This window comes from Oryzias latipes, chromosome 9 (genome assembly GCF_002234675.1).
Source record: "Oryzias latipes chromosome 9, ASM223467v1".
NCBI lineage: Eukaryota > Metazoa > Chordata > Actinopteri > Beloniformes > Adrianichthyidae > Oryzias > Oryzias latipes.
This window is the reverse complement of record NC_019867.2, coordinates 9,302,183-9,322,178: the sequence shown is the minus strand read 5'-3', so window position 1 is coordinate 9,322,178 and position 19,996 is coordinate 9,302,183. Positions and strand designations below refer to the sequence as shown.

Genomic DNA, 19,996 nt, shown 5'->3' with positions numbered 1-19,996 from the left:
GCGTTTGCACTCCTGTGAGATAAACTTTCTCTGGTATGTTTTTGTAAATGTTTGCATGTTTTCTTTCATGTTATAAACCATTGACAGTAGCAAACTATTTATACACTGAGCTCATTATAAGTCTAAAGCAACACATGCACTAAAAGTAAATAGAGCTTTTAATAATTTGTTCAAGTACCCATCAACATGTGTACAGAAAAAGCAAATACTTAAATAGCCATTAGCCTGTTTGTGTGTGTTTTTGTGTGTGTATGGAAGTACGTCACACAAAGGGAAACTCACAGTTCTGCCACAAATTATAGCAAATAGACCATTTACCCACTGTTTACTTAGTTTAAGTGGGTAAAATTGCGCATAATAATTTAGTAGAATGGTATGGTCTTTGCCTAATAGTCTCGTATCAAGATCAGACACAAAGAGAGGATGTGCAATAATAAATGAATTAAACACATTTTTTTTCCATCTCCACAAACTCAAAGCTTTCCTATTTTTTATGGAAAGACCCTTTCAAGAACAACTGCAGTTGGGAAAATGTCAACATGTGTTTATGGAAAGTATCTGTGCACAAAGCCTCATTTTCCTATTCGTTCAACAAAACACCAGGATGCGACGCGCAAGAGATGACCAAACATGACCAGCATACCACCAATCTCTGGAGACGTCTAAACCTCCCCTCCTACACACAATTAAGGCCATCAAGGGCAGATCCAAAAAACCCTTATAGTGGTCGTTGCTTTAATTTTTTTTAAAAAGCTGACAAACAATGACAGGACTTCCAGAAAAACAAAAAGAAAAGGAAGTATGTGAAGCGAAGTGGCTTTCAAACTTTTTTTTTCCCCTATGGTGTCCCTCAGAGGTCACTCTTCCTGCCCCACATGAGTCTGCAGAGGCAGAGCTCCTAGCAAAGGCTTCTCTGTTTGCCTTAAACATTCATGTTTAACATCAGTTAAAGGCTCCAGCAGTGTGTCTCAAAAATGTGCTGTGGTTTCACTGATTCCACCTGCTGCCCTGTGTTTATTGGGCTGCACAAAATAAGGGAGAAAATGCTGTTTTAGATCGATTTAACTACTCCAGTTATATAGCATTGGATATTTTCAAAGCCTTCCTGAGAATGCTGCCATTTAAGGGCAAAAGAAAAAAAAATGACGCCATTAAAGGTTCAAGAGTCACACTCATCTCTGGATTTTAACATCATTCGGCACACTCTGTTCTGAATTCATGATGCCAAATAGCTGGAGGCAATAAACCTTTTTTCTTCTTCTTGAAAGCAACAAGTCATTCTGCAACACATATCTTCAGCTACTAAAAACTGAAATAAAAGAATAAAATTGATGAGTGAATCCATTTTAATGAATACCTATTGCACATAATCCAGCAGCGCAGTAAAAGTTAATGGAGTCCAATAGCTTCAGAATCACCTAAAAGCCCTGAGTAAACAACTAACCCTGTTCCCCTTGTTATGGGAACAGAATTTCATATAAGAAAAAGACTCTTAAATGCCTTTGGTATTTCTTGCATACATGTTTTTGTGTGTGTGTGAGTGTATACACATTGCTCTGCCCATGCGTGAGAGCTTTTGGGGACTTACTCCGGGTCCTTCTTGCCAGAAAAACAAAGGAAAACAAACACCGTCTTTATTACAGTAATGAATATGCTTTGGGAAGCAAATGATACAATTTTCCAGCAACCCCCAGCTAAAATGCCAAAAACAGTCGAGGGAAACCTGTGACATTTGACTTTCAGAGGCGCAAAACACCACAGTACTCCACTGTTGCTTGACCCCCTGAACTGTTACCTCTGGAAAGTCACAATTTACCCCCGTTGAGTCTTTTTTTTTCTGCAAGCTGAGCCGTCTCAGTGCAGCAAAACCTGATAAACATTTGAGCTGACAATGTCACTGTCAGTTACGGTCTTGCAGATGATCAGATTTGAGCTCATGTGAGGATTTTTGAAACAAAAGAAGAATAAAAAAAAGTCTTCTTTTGAAAACAGAGCAGGACTGCAGATGCTTTTTCTCACTGTTGGCTACACAGTTTTTAAATCAAGGCTCACTTTACTGCAGTCTCGCTGGCAGCAGCACTCATTCAGAAAAAGAGACTGGGTTCACCTTAGTGGCTAGGGTAAACCTGAAGGTGAGCATGAAAAAAACCTTCACATGAGCTACCTAATCATTTTCCTCAAATGCAACATGGATATAAAAAAGAACAAAAAGGGCAGAAATGTTCTAATCGAATATGACAGGTCAGTTTTTCAGGGGCAGCTCTCAGGTGAAGCACATGTAAAACAGTGGTGCTGCTTGGGTTTTATTGATTTCTCCACATGGAGGTGGTGCTCATCACTGTTTTAGTAATCTGGCTATTTAAATTTGCATATTACAGGTCAGGTAAAACACAGAGCGCTGTGTTCTGCAATGCAAAAAAGAAGCTCTGGATGACAGACAACTACTGTAGCCTGTGAGTCATTTCCTCTGCTCAGGAGCCAGAAAGGACTACAGGAACGTGTTTGTTTGTTTTTACGAACATAATAGAATTATTACTTTTTCATTTAAAGTTTGCCCCAAAATCAAAAATGGCAGAGGTAAAAAACAAAAAGCCACAGTGATGTCAAAGCCATGGTTCCTTCATGAGTCATGGTCTCCACCATGATGCATGACAAGACAATAACAGGAGAACAAAACATAAAACAAGTCAAAATGTGAGGTTGCATGAAAATAGTGAAAGACTCGCTGGAAAAGTCATCCTTTATGAGTGCGGTTCTGCATCATTCAAAAATCGAGTCAGTGCTGGTTCCAGCGCACACAAAGACCTCTTTCTTACTCGACAGCAGGTTGTTTTGACTGGAAATTAGATAAGCATGAAATCCTGACGGAAGAGCTGTTAACAATCTGAAAGAAAACTTGAGTTTTTCTCCATTTGTTTGGCAAGTTAACAAGAAAGTAAAATGTTTTCATGCATTAAAAAATTGAATAAAAAAATAAACTGGGACAAAACAAATCAACAAAGTGTGGTTGTGGATTTTTTTCCTGTCTTTCAATGAGTTGTTTATTTTGCTTAAAAACACTACACAGGAAAATTCCTGCCTTAACACAAACAATGACAGTCATTTCTTGTTCCCTCTGAATTTATGTGTGACTGCAGCACAATTTGGAGCAAGCCTATTTATAGCCAACTACCAGCATCCCCGCCACCACCCTGCAGCCTGAAAGTCACACCAGGAGATTTTGGGAGGGGGTCCTTGAGCTTTGCTGTCACTACATGCAACATAACAGGTACAAGTTAGATGATGAGGTTGGTCACTGTGAAGTCGCACTGCACCGGTTTCCTGCCCTCGAGCACAAGCCGGTATCCTATGCGTTCATCCAACATGCTTTAATGTGTGTGCACTAAGCTGCATGCATGCCCATACTTGCAGACACAACACATGCACACAACTGCTGCCTAATAAAAACAAACCCAGGCACGTCATCTTGTACTATCTGTTGCACAGACTTTTTCCGATGAAAGAGGGAGGTTATATCACTGTTACTCTTGTGTCACTTTTGCACATTCAGCAACTCCGTATAAAGAGGAACTGCTGTCACGTTGTCATACAGTACTTCTAGTTTGTCTTAACTGGCAGGAAAGAGGGAGGAAATTCCAAAAAACTTACCCTGAAGTTTTTTTTTCTTGAAGGTATATGAAGATAAGATAATCCTTTGCCTCCTTCCCAGCACCCCCTTGCGTCTCCTCTCTCTGAACCCCAATCAAAGGACACTAAAGAAGCAAAACGATCTGGTGTGCATCTCAGACGCATCAAGTCTCCCTCTGCTGCTTACTGATGCTCTCCAGAACGAGGAGGGAACCTTTGCTCACAGCTCCCAGTCTTGCAGCCAATCATGTCGGGCTGCTTTCTTCCAATTGGCCAACCGCATGCTTTCCTGCTGCAGGCACTCACCCCTCCTACTGCTGGAAGTTCTCGTGGTTGTGGACAAAGTCATGGTGCATGACAAAGCGAGGGGAATTGTACTTCAGTCATGAGTGAATGAGAAGTTTTGGGAACATTTACATTATGAAAACATAGCTCCAAAGAAGACAGAGTAAAAAAGAGGCAAATGTCTGTTAAAGATGGATGTTAGGATTTACTCTGTCAAGATGCTTTCAAGTGCATGATCTATCAGATTTAAGGCCATGAAATTCTCCTCTCTGTTTCCATAAATCCTCGCTTCACTGCTGCCTGTTTTAGTCAAATTAGGATGGGATTATAACAGAGGAAGGACGATAGGGGATTAAACCCAGACTTTAAATATACAAAAAAAAAGGAGATGGTTGCAGTGTTTACTGCTCTCACTTTTTTTCACAAGACATTATTTTTAGCAAGAATAGAAATCAATTCATGTGAATTCTTCAGGGGAAAAAACTATTTCTCAGGCCTTAATAAACTCGTCTTTAGCTCTCACCATGTCCAAACACTGAAAAGCTGTGATGAAAAAAATTGCCTTTTTTCATTTTGAAAAGAATGAGAAGCATGGTGGGAAAAAATAAGTTCCTGCAAGTTTATTTAAATCATAATCCACCAAAAATGGAAAAGAAAAATAGAAAAACTGAGGATTCAAAAGATGAACTTTAAAACGAACAAAACCAACCAATGTAAGGATGTGTTGAATCTGGTCTAACCCAACAATCTTTAAACAGAAAGGTCTCATTTTATCTGTCAAGCATGGTGGTGGAAGCTTCATGATTTCAGCTTGTTTTTAGGTTAACACAAGACAAACAAGCCACTGCATAGAAATAGTGTCATTCAAGTTAAAGAGAAATTCTGTGAGATCAAGAACAGGGAGTGAGTTTAAATAGCAAAATAAAAGACAAATTATACGTTTACTCCAAATGGAAGCTCTAAATGCCTAAATCTTACTAAGGATGTCCGTAATTTCCTTTTTCTAAAAGGACTTTAAAAAAACAGAAGTTTTGACCTGAATTTTAAAACAAAATAAGGAAGCGGTGCATCATAGGGAAAATCCCAACATCAACCATAAATATCACCTTTAATTGAAATATGGAACGTTGTGATCATGATTATTTAATCCGTTTCTATATAGCACTATTGTTGAATGTCCCTAGGATGGCAAAAAAATAGCAACAGATACTACTTTGTTTTAAAAAGTTAAATAAAAAATGTATTTGTAATACGAATAGACAATAAAAATGTTTCACCTTTCATCATATCCCTTCAGGGGTTGTTGGCATAACTCTTTTTGACGGACACCCTTCCTGACACAACCCTGTTTATCCGGCCTGGGGACCGGCATAGGGCCCCCTTATGGATACATGAAGAGGCAGTAAAAGTAAGATTAATTCTCCTTTTTCCTTCACTTAATGATTATGTAAGTTGCCAACATGTTGTCTGTATCCTATCTTAAGACAACTTTTTATTTTCTAAGTAACCCCTTAAATTCTGTAATAAGATTGATTTGAATATTTTTATTCCTATCCTATCTTAGGATAAGATAGGAATAAAAATTAATCAAATCAATAAATTAATCCAGCCAGCCCAGAAGTGTTACCTAAAGATTTCCTCAACCATTTCAGGGTTTTTAAATGTTTTTGTGTGCACTGTTCTTCCAGTTTGTTGAGAAATTATTTAAAAGCTCTGGCTACTTAGTGAAGCTTGTATTTGGCTTTTTTTATGACTTTTCTGGATCTGGTATTGCTCAAAATGTATTTTTAATTGAATGGTTTATTTTATCTCCAATAAAGATCTGGGCATGCAGTCCCAAAAAATGAAAAATCAACCAGCACATCAACGACGGCAATTTTTTATGTCCCCTTTACAAAGATAAACTCCAAGTTTTTATTGGCATATGAGGTTTGTATTGCTCAACCATTAAATGTATGTTCTGCTTGCTGAATGCTCAAACAGGCTCTCTGTCATAGTGTTTTAGCCTCCAAAACAGTCACAGTGATTCATTCCCACACACTCACATGTTTCCCTTGGAGGCACTGGGCCCATACCATCAGGCAAAAACAGATTCTCACCTCTGCAGTGAGTGGAATTTAGCTCGGAGAGACTCCGACTTGTTTTTTTTCCTGTCAAAAGGACAACCTTTTATTTTCAAGGTAACCCCTTAAATTCTGTAAGACAGCAGTTCATCATAAATAGACAAGCTCATGTATTAGGGGGTTAAGGGATCTTAGAGGGTGATCCAAAGATTCAGAAAAGCGACAGTGCAAAGAAGTTTCTACTCTATGCTTGACAAGCAACAGAAATAATTAGATCAAATTATTATATGCATGTAATGGGTTACCACCCTGGGCAGCTGGTGTCCATCCACTCGGCTCAATGCCTATAAGATTCCATCTTAAACAGCTGACCTCACTGCTTATAGTTAACATTTACTTAATTAATATGGAATATTGCGTTAAAACTGTTAAGAGTAGTTGCCACATCTTTGAAGAGTTTTATAAACCACAATTTGAGGAAATGCCACTTGTGTTTTATGGTTGAAAAATCCTACCATTGCAAATAAAAGCAATAGATCCTCTTTCTTACTTAGATATTTACCTCAATGCTAAAAAACTATTTATTCAAACAGAAAATGGGCTATCCTTGGTTCTAATGGCTTTTTTATCCTTCTGTTGTCATGGTTTTCAGGCGAGACAGACCCAGATGCTGGAACTCAGAATGATCAGTCGGGTAAGTAACTTGGTAAGTGAGTTTAATCACAGGAAAAGTTGAAGAGAATAAATCCTTTGACAGGAGGGAATCCGGACGTGGCTCGTGGCGAGGCTGGAGGGAACACCGCGGCTGGAGGACTCCGAGCTCGGTTCAGGACGGCAGATGAGTGACGGCAGACTTCCACACAGGTGACCTTCGTTTGGGTAAATCCTGAGACAGAGAGGCAGAACATGAGAGCAAGGCAGGACAGAGACATGGGACTTGAGCAGGCTGACCAGGCGTAGTCACCGTTAGGAGTTAACGAACTGGCGTCGATGAATGGGTTGGATCTCCTTAAGAGTAGGCAGGTTGATGAGATGAAGTGGTCACAGCTGGAGGAAGTCAGGAGCAGAGCTGAGGGGGCGGGGCAGACCGAGGCACCGTGACAGTACCCCCCCCCCTAACGACCGCCGCTGGGCGGTCGAGGCCGACGATCCGGGTGGGCGCGGTAGAAATCGGAAATGAGGGAATGGTCCAAAATGAGGGAACGGGAGATCCAAGATCGTTCCTCAGGACCATAACCCTCCCAGTCCACCAAGAACTGATAACCGCGCCCCCGGCGCCGGACATCCAAAACACGGCTGACAGTAAACGCCGGAGCGCCGTCGAGGAGCCGGGCGGGTGGTGGGGAAGCGGAAGGCGGGCACAATTCACTGTCCATAACAGGCTTGATCTGAGAAACGTGAAAGGACGGATGGACTTTGAGGGCTGCCGGAAGGTGAAGACGGACACATGAGGGGTTGATAATGCGATCTATGGTGAAAGGTCCAATAAAACGTGGAGCCAGCTTGCGGGACGTGGCCTGGATCGGAATATTTTTAGAAGATAACCATACTTTCTGGCCCGGTTGGTAGTCGGGGCTTGCCACCCTGTGGCGGTTGGCAGTACGGCAGTTATCTTCCTTGGAGCGACGGAGGGCCTCTTGAGTCTGGCGCCAAATGAGTTGGCAGCGTTGAAGGTGGTCTTGGACAGATGGAACGGTGAGATCTAGTTCATGGGATGGAAACAGAGGAGGTAAATAACCCAGAGATGCTTCAAACGGTGACACACCCGTGGCAGAGGAGGGATGTGTGTTGTGGGCGTATTCGATCCAGACCAAGTATTTAGACCAGTCAGAGTTGTTCTGGGCGGCTAGGCAGCGGAGCGCAGCTTCCAGCTCCTGATTGGCCCGTTCTGCTTGTCCGTTCGATTGGGGATGATACCCAGAAGTAAGACTGACGGTGGCACCTAAGGCAGAACAGAAAGCCTTCCAGACTTGAGAAATGAATTGTGGTCCGCGGTCGGACACAATGTCTGCAGGGATACCGTGGTGTCTGAAGACGTGATTTACCAGGACCTCTGCTGTTTCAGTGGCTGTGGGTAGCTGAGGGAGAGGAATAAAGTGGACAAACTTGGAGAATCGGTCGATTACGGTGAGAATGACTGAGTTACCCTGAGACACGGGAAGGCCCGTGACGAAGTCGATGGAGATGTGGGACCAGGGACGGTTCGGCGTGGGCAGAGGCTGCAATAACCCCGAAGGTGGAGAGTTGGAAGTTTTAGAACGAGCGCAGGTAGAGCAGGCGGCGATGTATTCTCTGACGTCCTTATTCATGGAGGGCCAGAAGAAGCGTCTTCGTATTAGATGGAGTGTACGAGTGACTCCTCCATGACAGGCGATGCGAGAGGTATGAGCCCAGGTGATGACTGCCGACCTTACAGATGCGGGGACATAGAGAGTGCCGTTAGGAGGAGTGGGGTGATCGGGTTCCTCACCTTGCGCCTGAATAACTTTGGTTTCGATGTCCCAGATGAGATTGCCGATGATGCAGGTTTCAGGAAGAATGCTGGTGGTAGTCTTGGAGTGTTCGGTGTCACAGAATTGGCGTGAGAGGGCGTCCGGTTTGATATTTCTACTGCCGGGTCTGTAAGTGATGGAGAAGTTAAAGCGGTCAAAAAACAAACACCAGCGGGCTTGGCGGGAGTTGAGCCGTTTGGCAGAGCGCAGGTATTCCAGATTTTTATGGTCTGTCCATACTATGAAAGGTTGAGCCGCTCCCTCCAGCCAATGACGCCACTCTTCGAGAGCCAGTTTTATTGCCAGGAGCTCCCGATTGCCCACATCATAGTTGCGTTCCGCCGGAGATAATTTCTTTGAGAAGAAAGCACACGGTTTTAGCTTTCCGGATGTTTCTTCACGTTGGGATAAGACAGCTCCAACCCCGGAGTCGGAGGCGTCAACCTCCACCACAAATTGCCTGGAAACATCTGGTTGAATGAGGATGGGGGCTGATACAAACAGTTTCTTAAGATTACTGAAAGCGGCTTGAGCCGTGGAGTCCCAGAGAAAAGGTATAGCAGTGGATGTGAGACGTGTGAGAGGCGCGGCGATAGCACTGTAATTTCGAATAAAACGGCGATAGAAATTGGCAAAGCCAAGGAATTGCTGAAGCTTTTTACGTGACGTGGGGGATTCCCATTGGGAAACAGCGGTGATCTTGGCAGGATCAGGTCGAATACTGCCAGCTTCAAAAATGTACCCGAGGAAAGGGGTGCTGGTAGTGTGGAACTGGCATTTTTCGGCCTTTACGAACAACTGGTTTTCGGCTAACCTCTGAAGGACAAGGCGCACATGGTTCTGGTGGTTCTTGGGATCTTTGGAGTAGATCAAAATGTCGTCTAGATACACGAATACAAACTGATTTAGAAAATCTCTGAGGACGTCGTTGACCAAGCGTTGAAAAGTGGCAGGAGCGTTGGTTAGCCCAAACGGCATCACAAGATATTCGAAATGACCTAGCGGAGTATTAAATGCAGTTTTCCATTCGTCGCCTTCTCTCATACGCACGAGGTGGTAGGCATTGCGAAGGTCGAGTTTAGAGAATATGCGTGCCTCCTGAATGGAATCAAAGACCGAGCTGATGAGTGGGAGAGAATATTTATCTTTAATAGTTATTTGGTTAAGTTCGCGGTAATCTATACAAGGTCTGAGTGATTTGTCTTTCTTCTCGACGAAGAAAAATCCGGCCCCGGCTGGGGAAGAGGAGGGACGAATGTGACCCTGAGCTAGGGCTTCCTGAATGTAAAGCTCCATAGCTTTCTTTTCGGGACCCGAAAGGTTAAACAATCTTCCCTTGGGCAGGGTGGCGCCCTCGAGAAGGTTGATGGCACAATCATAAGGTCTGTGCGGTGGTAAGGAAGAAGCCTTCGATTTACTGAACACGGGTTTTAAATCATGATAAAGGTCCGGAATATTGGAAAGGTCAATAATTTCGGGTTCACTGCTCGAGGGCGTGGAAACGGAGGATAAGGCCGATTGGAGACAGTGACCCATGCAAAAATCACTCCACCCCCTGATAGTAAAACGGCACCAATCGAGGTGAGGATTATGGAGTTTAAGCCACGCGAATCCCAATACGACAGGAGTCTGGGGTGTGCGAGTGACAAAGAACTGAATGAACTCGCGGTGATTCCCCGAGGTAATAAGCATAACCGGCTTGGTGCGATGGGAAATAATGGACAGATGCTGTCCCCCCAACCCAGCAGCATGGACCGGAGAGGGGAGTTGTTCAGTGGGTAACGCTAAGCGCTCAACGATACTCTGATCTATTAAATTCTGTTCTGCGCCTGAATCGACCAGCGCCTGAAAGTCAAGAATTCGGGATTCGTGGCATAACTTGACCGGAACAAACAAGAAATTATTATGAGTGGGACAATCCCCCCGCGACCGGTCTCTTAACGGGGGGTTCTGGAGTTTAAACGGCGGGAGCATTGATTAATCTGATGGTCTAATTCTCCACAATAGAAACACGCACCTTCGTTGCGACGTCTAAGCCGCTCCTCGGCGGTGATTTTTGAATGCCCGATCTGCATAGGCTCTTCTGGGATGGTGCGAGGAGTATCAGACCGAAGAGTGGTGTTACAGTCCATGGGAGTGACGAGGGGGGTTAGCGTAGTAGTCTTCCTGGTCACATGACTCCGACTCCCGTTACGTTCCTGTAGCCTGATGTCGGAGCAGGGCTCCAGACTGCGAGCAATTGGTCGCATTTTGCGACCAAAATTTGAGAGTGTGCGACTGAATTTTACATCCAGTCGCACATGTGCGACCAGTAAATTTGCCTCCCCAACCCTTCGTATTTTTTATACATTAAACGTGGAAGGGGCACGTCAATGATCAATGAAATAATCAATGAGACGCGAGCGCACACGCACGCAGGCAGACACACACACACTCGCGAAGCTGACCAACCAATCACAGTGGGGTATATGACTCTTGGGGGCGGGACAATGACCGGGCCTGAAAGCAGGACACCTGACAGCCCCCTCCCTCCCCGGACCACATTAAGGAGTTCCTTACTTTCCTTTAGAACGTATATTTTCGCTCGTAATTTTCTAAATACATGCAGTCCGTGCTGAACTTTTCTCTGGGTCACACAGTCCCGGAGGAAGGTTTAGGTTTTGGTGACGGTTACGGCGGCGCATCATACGGGTTACGGCAGCACACCGCTCCCGCGGGAGTCGGGTCAGCTGAGGAGAATTAATGTCCCACACCTACATGCGTGACAGCTAACGGGGCTTGAACTTTAAACACGCTCGAGCAAAAACAACATTAGTTTTAGACTCACTGAAAATACGTTGGGGAAAATGCAACGATAGACGTGTTTGAGATGAACCGGCACCTCCCCTGGATCGTTGGGGAGACCAGGCGGGGGGGGGCTGTGAGATGAAAGCGAATCTGCAGCAAGACTGAAGGAGGACAGGAAGTTGGAGTTGTCCTTAACATTCAATTTAGTTTCTATATTCTTCTCCCCCTTAGTATGATCTGTGTTATTATATATTTTATGATTATTTAAGGTTTTCTAATGTATGTAGCCTTTTTAATGAATTGGTATTTTAAATTATTTTAATTGATCACTCCACTACAAAAACCATCAAGACACATGTCCCATAATGCATTGTTTTGTAGTCTGTAGGGCAGCTTTCAGTCAGTTCAGTTTCCAGCTGTGTCCGGGTAGGGTGGCCCCTTACTCCCACCCCTTTCACGCGATATCTTTGTGATGATTGACAGGTGATGTTGGAGCAAAAACAAAAATATATGTCACACACCAGGTGATCTGTGCAGCGTTGAGTTCACCTGGGTGATCTCAAACACACTTATTGTGCATCTTGGCTGCACCTATTTGGTGTCACAAAGATAAATTTCCATCCGTTTCCTTAACTATTTGTACTGTCATGACAGTGATGCTGCTGTCAGTTTACCTTCTTGTTGCATTTTCAAAAGTGAAGAATAAAATGTGACACTGAATGAGAAACAGCACATTGTAATTTCTGCATCTATTATTAAAGTATTTATTAGTAATACAGTGGAAATTAGTAGATTTGGTTTGCATGTTGATTTACGGTATGCGCCCCTAAATTTTCTGGTTGTGCCCCTAAAATTTTCAGTTAGGGGCCACTATGCTCCTAGTGAAAAAAGTTAGTCTGGAGCCCTGCGGAGCGTAAGGCGGCAGCCGCTAGTTCCTCGAAAGTGTTAGCCTCCGGCTGGGTACATAGATGATCTTTGATAGCTTCGTTGAGGGACTGGTAAAAGACCCCACGGAGAGCTGGATCCGACCATCCAGCCTCCACAGCCAGGATGCGGAAGTCTATGATATGCTCACTAACGGAGCGGTTTCGTTGTCGGAGTGAAAGGAGCTTGCGTGCTGCTTCGTCTTGCTTACGGGGCTGATCGAACACCAACTTAAATTCATTAATGAATCGTTCAAAAGGTAAGTATGATATAGGATTGGCGGCTAAGAAAGCCTGAGCCCATTGTAGCGCTTTACTGCGAAGAGAGTTGATGACTAGCGTGATCTTACTGTGATCGGAGTAGTAGTATCGTGGAGCTTGTTGGAAGAGTAACTGGCACTGGAGGAGAAAGCCCCCGCATGCTTCCGTGTTGCCGTGGAAAGGTTCCGGTTGGAGACGGAAATTTTCAGGAGTCGTGACGGCGGCGGAAGAGGGGTTGTTGCCGGAAGTCGCGGCCGGAACTGTAGGAGCAGAAGCGGAGGCTTGACTGGTGATTTCTGTTAATGTTTGTGACATACCATCGAGGCGCCGAAAAAGTTCCTGTTGAGCCGATGCTATTTGGGATAGCGCGTCAGCTTGGCGTCCCAGGATGATTCCTTGTTGGCTCACGGCGTAGCGTAGACCATCTGAGTCAGCTGGGTCTGGGTTTTGGCCAGTTCGTTCTGTCATGGTTTTCAGGCGAGACAGACCCAGATGCTGGAACTCAGAATGATCAGTCGGGTAAGTAACTTGGTAAGTGAGTTTAATCACAGGAAAAGTTGAAGAGAATAAATCCTTTGACAGGAGGGAATCCGGACGTGGCTCGTGGCGAGGCTGGAGGGAACACCGCGGCTGGAGGACTCCGAGCTCGGTTCAGGACGGCAGATGAGTGACGGCAGACTTCCACACAGGTGACCTTCGTTTGGGTAAATCCTGAGACAGAGAGGCAGAACATGAGAGCAAGGCAGGACAGAGACATGGGACTTGAGCAGGCTGACCAGGCGTAGTCACCGTTAGGAGTTAACGAACTGGCGTCGATGAATGGGTTGGATCTCCTTAAGAGTAGGCAGGTTGATGAGATGAAGTGGTCACAGCTGGAGGAAGTCAGGAGCAGAGCTGAGGGGGCGGGGCAGACCGAGGCACCGTGACATCTGTTTTTAAAAGGCTTGATCCAATTTGTGACCCTAGTCAGACAAACAGGCAATGGAGGTGGCAGGCAGACGGGGACTAAAGCTACATTCACACCGCCCTCAGCAAAGCGTGTTCAACCAGCCACTTCCAATGAAAAGTCTTTGTAGACCTGCATAAACATGCGTTTCGGGCTTCCCTGTTCAAAACTTTCACACATCCCTACCTACATTTTTACGACCGATTTTGGGTTTTACGTTCAAAACACGCGAACATTGAACGCGGGTTGAAATTTAAACTAGGTTGTACTTTGACCAATCAGGGAGTCCGAATTGATAGTGACATGTGGACGGAAGTGCCAACCATTTGAAAATTGATCACGGAGGAGAAATCAGTAATTGCCGTTTTCTGCCCAGCCGGAAATATACGACACCAAGTCTTTCATACACTGGAATAGAGCTGTGAATGATAAAACCCGGAGCAAGATTTGCACCGCTTTGACATTTTGCTCCAAGCCTCTTCCAACTGTAGGTGGTGGATATGCACTTATAAAGAAGAAGAAGCCCCTCCCTGCTCGTCCATTGTTAACACCATTGGCTATACTCACATTCAAGAATCACACATTTAACACATAAAATTCGACTTTAGACTTAATGTTTGAGACTTGTGAACAATCGCCTTCATTTATTCTTATTTTATTAGGTCCAGGGGCCTCATTTATAAACGTTGCGTACGCACAAAAGAAGGCGTACGCCACTCTCTACGCAATAGTTGAGATTTATAAAAAGCAAACTTGACGGGAAAATGTGCGGTCCTCCACGCAAGCTCTGACCCAGGCGTACGCACAAAAACGGGTGAAATGAGAAATGGCGACACCGTCGGCAGATGGAAGAAACACGTGAAAGTGACAGTGTGTGCCAAATCGTGCACATGTGCTGTGCTACACAATGTGGCATAGCTTAAAAACGTGCCTCTACCCCCTGGCGCTGATTGCTGTGTTGGCCCCGACCGTGAACCCCATCCCCACGCATTTGAGCCAAATGCTGCTGCTGTGCGCCAGCGTTTGGAAGTGATGCGTCGCTTGTAAAGAAAAAGAGGTGTGGAAAATATTATTTATTTAAGAATTCCCTCATCGTGCAGCTTATTTCAGTCAGGGTGATCTTGATTTCGCCCAACTCCTTGGCCACCTCTCTGATTGAACTACTGACTTCCCTCTGCATTTCAAGGACTGCATCGGTGAGGACACGCCCACTGCTGGAGGGTTGAGAGCCGCGTGCCGTGGAGACGCTGGGGCCAGACGGCTGCTCAGCTGCAGCATCGTAACCACTGGCCCCGCTGGAACACCCAGCAACTAAAATAAAATTGTTCTATATTAATAATCTGTAATTGTGTAGCCTGCATACATGTGACTTGACTGCATTCATTTGAATTATTTCTCTTACCTGTGTCACCCTGGCGCGTCGGCGTCCCCTCCGTCTCAGTCAGGTGACTGAGGCGGAGGAGGACGCTGATAAGGGGGACTTAATAGGGATTCCCCAATAATAGCGGCCAGTTTCTCATCAAGAGGGGTCAGCTCCGCCCCCCCCCCCCCCCCCACGTGGCGGACACACTCTGCCGATGCAGCACTAGACGTTTTTTTGCCTCGACTTTGATGTCCGATCATTTCTTTCATTTCTTTTTTATTTCGGCCACGGTCCGAGGTTGTGAGGCTACAGCATTTTCGGCGTCTGCCACCGTTTGCCATCACGTGCCTTTTTGGCATTAGTAATGCCCACACTGTGCCCTCCAAACAACATTTTTCTCCTCTTTTCCACCTCGCCAACGATAACTTCTACTTCACATTGAGTGAAGTTACGTTTTTTTGATTTCCCCTCTGTGTTTGCCATGATTTAGCAAGCCATGAATATTAATTTGTGGGCGTTTCACGGACTATTTATGGGCAACTATGGGCGTGTCATGTAGCCGCAAAAGCTGCGCTGCATTTAGAATCGGTTGTGATTTATAAAGGGAAAGATGCGTAGGATGTGCGTGCGCACGGTTTAATAAATCCGAATATTTCTGTGCGTACGCACGTCCTATGTTTCATCCGTACGCCACTTCTGACGCAAATCCTACGCAAAGTTTTATAAATGAGGCCCCAGGACACCACTGTCAATTATAAAAGGAAAAGGTTTCTTTACAAAGCTTTAGAAACACCAACTCCCTTTTTTGTTTCCTTAAAAGTAATTTAAGGCAGTTTAAGAATAAAAATAAAGATTAAGTATGAAGACTTGAGATTTGACTTGGACTAAAAAGGAACTTTTGAGCATCTCGACTTAGGGAAAGGCCTGGCAAAGCAAACAAACGCTAACCTCAAGGATTGTCAAACTCACAGGAGTGGAAGGGTTATTATGCCTGCACTATCAAATGAATGGACTGTTTGTTCTCCTTTACAACTGTTACACCAAAGCATTGCACAGTGGGTAAACAACAGGAAATGAACAGAAATTTGTGTACATCTGCAAACAGTCAGGGTGAGAGGAAATCATTTAATCTGTGATCTGTAAAGCCTTAAAGGCTTTAGAACCAAAATTAACAAGTTGGGGGAAATAATAAAGCAGCAAAAAGAGGAACAAGACTCACACTGCAGAGAGAATCCTACCTGACAAACCAGATGTGAATCGATATGTCTGCTTAGGGGAAATACATTTCATGGTTCCTGAAAGGAGACATAAGTAAAACACACCCATCAGTCCAGAACGCATCGTATTTGTTCCACTGCTCTGCACCCAGAGTAACTGCAGAAGCTGTTGACATCAACCATCATGGAGGCAGAGAGAGGTGTACTTTGTGATGCACGGTGAGAGGACACCACGTTCTGGCAACTTCCACCCAAGGGAACAAACACATATAAAGTTGTATATCTAATGGAATAAAAGTGCATAGAAAATGCACACAGTCTCTGGAGTTGAATCAAAATGTGTATGGCCTCTGCTGGGAGGATTTAGAGCTTTTAGCTGTTTGGACGGTTGGCTAGACAAATTAGAAGACGCGTCGCCCAGCCCGCAGTTACATTGAACTTCGGAAGATTATCTCTGAGAGGTGACATCAGTGTGCCAAAGTAATTATAATATAGAGATTTAAAAACTCTAATCTCCTTTTTGAACCCCACCTCTGTCATCTGTACCAGAAAGATAGAACTGAACACGGAGCTTCATTTTTCACTAAGCAGGTTCTTCTCTAATCATACAACCTAAACTGAGACAGCTCCAATTTGAAGGCAACTGTGACTGGTGGAGGCATGTTTACATTCTGGCCACTACTGTCATTTCATAAGCTATTTGGGAGGTTTCTTGCGGAAAATGTTTTTGAAACAAAAAAGGAGAAAACAAAAATTAAAGGGAAACAATTTAACATCACCAGTCTGTACTGTAGTTCTGTTTCCCTACATAAAACGTTCCTGGCTTAAATTGCCCTCATCAACTGAACAATTTCACATACGTCTCTCATGTCCCAGGAGGCTGGTCTGTATCTTTTGTTTATCCCTTTTATGGTCTCATCTCTTTTACAGTAATCTGTGTCATCTTGCGCGTGCCAGTCATATTCATCGGTGCTGGTTATTGTTGTCTTTGACTCGCAAGTTTACAAACTGATGCTCTCATCCCTTGAGAAGGCTGGGCCTCATGCTGTTTTCCCCCAACCTGTGGGGACGACGTGAACTGATAAGGAAAACAGAGCTTGTTGTTGTACATGAAGCTGCCAGGGCCTCGGAGAACTGTGATCTGGTGAATTACAGTGCACACAAATACAACAATTACCATCTGGCTGTCTCTTTATCTGCAATCAGCTCCTCCCCTGTGCAGAGGGTGGGCCTTTATAACGGCCTCACAAAAAACAGCCACTACAATCATGTATTGTTTGAAAAACCATACAAAGCAATAGTTGTTTAATTGCATTTAATGTTGTTTTAACTCACATTTACAAAATGAAACACTAAATGAATAGCAAAAATGCAAAATTAAAAAACCCACATATTTTATATGATTAGTTTAAATAAACAAAAATAGGAATATAAAGGTTCGGTGTTTTATGGGGTTGCTTTTGCTGAACTCAAGTGGACAAACCTTGCTACTGCAGGATTTAAATGAAACTAGAAGCATTTCCAGAAGAAAATGCGGGGTTGAATGTTATATTGCAGAATGAAAATGAAAGTTAAATGGTAATAATTGGCAAAAAAAACAAACAAAGAAAGAAATTAATGATTAAAGTTGACCATAAATAAATTAAAAACAGCACAATAGCAAAAAATATGTTTTTTTGAACTTCTGCACCAAAGATTCAACATGTATTTCAATAGAGGAAATAATCCTGGAATATCTTGAAAAGTTCAAGGATTTGAAGGACAAAAAGGTATAGCTGAAAAAGCTGAACATTTTAATAGCTGAATGGTTAAAATAGCTGAAAATTTGTAGGAGTTAAGTAGCAAAAAATGGCATATAATAAAGAAAGAAAGATGTAAAGAGAATCAGGAAAAAGATGGGTTAAATGCTTTATAGCACTCAACCAAATATCCATTTTAAAGGAATATATTTCAATATGGGTAATAAATGTTTTTTGTTTAGTTTTTAATATTACAATGTTAAATCTAAAAACAAGAAGAAAAATTGTTGCTCATTTTTCTTGTCCATGGGTGAATAACTATTAAAGAGGATATGGTTCACAAGACTGTAAATTAAATTGTTCATGTTTAATTGAGGCAATTAGAGTTGTGGGAAATGCCACTGCACAATCTTAACTAGGACATGTTCAATTTATGTATATGAGGCCATTCGAAAAACATAGAAAATATTATTTACTGTTTTCAGGCACACATTTCTACCAATTTCTATCCAGCAAACACATGGATCCTCCATTTGGTTTCTTTTTTACAGAACAAAAAAATGATCAAAAAATGTATTTTTTTTTAGCAATGTTTGTAGGTGAAAAAGCCATTCCTGTGTGTGTGTTACAGCTGAAACTAGCTAAATTCATGCATTTTGACTTGTGTGCATGACTTGTCTTACACATCTATCTGACGGTGTTCCAGATTTGACAACAGCTTCCTACACACTGAAACCAGGAGTGGAGCTGCAAGTATGGCTTGGAGACAAACAGGCGTTGCTGAAACTCACTGTGGCGTGGACAGACAATTCATGCCCTTCGAGGGGTGAACTGTCCTGCTGCCTCATTTCCCTGTGAAACCGGTCAGCACTCATTTAACTGAAAAGTGAAAAACTCATTTGAGCTGGTGTGGTTTTCCTCAATGTAGGAGAAATAGTGTGTAATGCTGTCATGGATAATTTATTGGTGATAAAAGAAAAGCCCATCACAGTTGAAATGGACTAAAGAAATAATTAAAATGAAAATATTCAGAACTTTGTATTTTTATTTTTGACAAATTGTCTTAAAAAAAACAAGAAAAAGAGAAAGTCCTGAGCACATTGATGGGACACACCACCATCAAACCATTTTGATTGACAGAAATCAAATTGTTTTTTGTCACCGAGACTTATACATCTGACAAGTATTTTGGCTCACTATTGGCGATTAAACTACTCGTTTCAGGTTTGGTCTCTTCAACTGACGCTCTTCCACAGATGTTTAACTACATTTGGGTGTTTTTTCTTAAGCTGTTTTGGTCAATCTTTTGTAAAACTAAGAACAAGCTTTGTGACATTAGGCAGCACATTTGGCCCCAGAATCCCTCACTTTCTTGAGCTTTCCTTGCACCCTAATGCCAAATTAAGCCAAAGAATGTGACAGAGCCTCATCTGTGCTTCATAACAGCAACAGCTATGCTTCATTTTTACATTTGTAAACATAGCAGGTCTACCTTAAATGTCTCGCTTTCTAGACCGAAAGGATGTGTAGATTTAGGTTAAGATGATGAATATCACAACCTCGGTAGTCTCTGAACTTTCAAAATTTAACATAAACAGATTTTAGCTGAAGTTTTAGTTTAAAACAAGTTAAACATGGAACTTTAATTTCACTCTGTTTTGACCTTGTCTTTGCTTTTTTTGTGGATCTATAAAATTTTATTTCATCTGTACACTTTTAAACCTTGTTGCAAAAAAAAAAACGATTCCAAATCCTGGCGCTAAAAAAAAAATTACAAAATTTACCACTGGGATAGTTTGGGTTCATTGAGGAATTATTGGGCAATATAATCAAGATTTTACTAAAAAAAAGGGGGAGGTACCTAAAAGATTGATTTCAAGCATGGCTACAAAAACATTTTTAATTGTATAGTAGAAAAAAAATAACTTAACAAAAATACAATATGAACGCCCAGTTTAGTTGCAGATGAACTGTGACTTGATTGACACTTGGCTGTGTAAACTAATTAAAAAAAAAAATCCGCAGCAAACTGGTGTAACAGCACCACCTGCTGGTAAATATCAGCTTCTTTCAGATGAAGGCATTTCAAAGAATCAGTGGTCGATTTGTCTTCATTTCCTAGAAACCAGGCTTGAAAAACAAGTTCATGAAACTAAGACACTCAACTAGAAGCTCAATGCCACATTTAAAACTAGCTGTGAATACTTGCAATGACGGAGCTTTTAAAAAGCAAAGCCAAACATTTTTTTAAAGTACATCAATCATTTATTTTATATAAATACATATAAAAACT

At 42.9% G+C, this 19,996-nt stretch overlaps 1 protein-coding gene across 1 annotated transcript in view; it reads right to left on the bottom strand.

Annotated features, from left to right (window-relative positions):
* The window catches only part of pde4d (phosphodiesterase 4D), a 180,918-nt gene extending 177,127 nt beyond the window's left edge, over positions 1-3,791 (bottom strand). Inside the window, exon 1 of the mRNA XM_020705821.2 lies at positions 3,649-3,791. The gene's annotated coding sequence lies outside the window, so the exon portion shown is untranslated. The remainder of the gene's footprint in view (positions 1-3,648) is intronic.
* Positions 3,792-19,996: the final 16,205 nt, after the last annotated feature.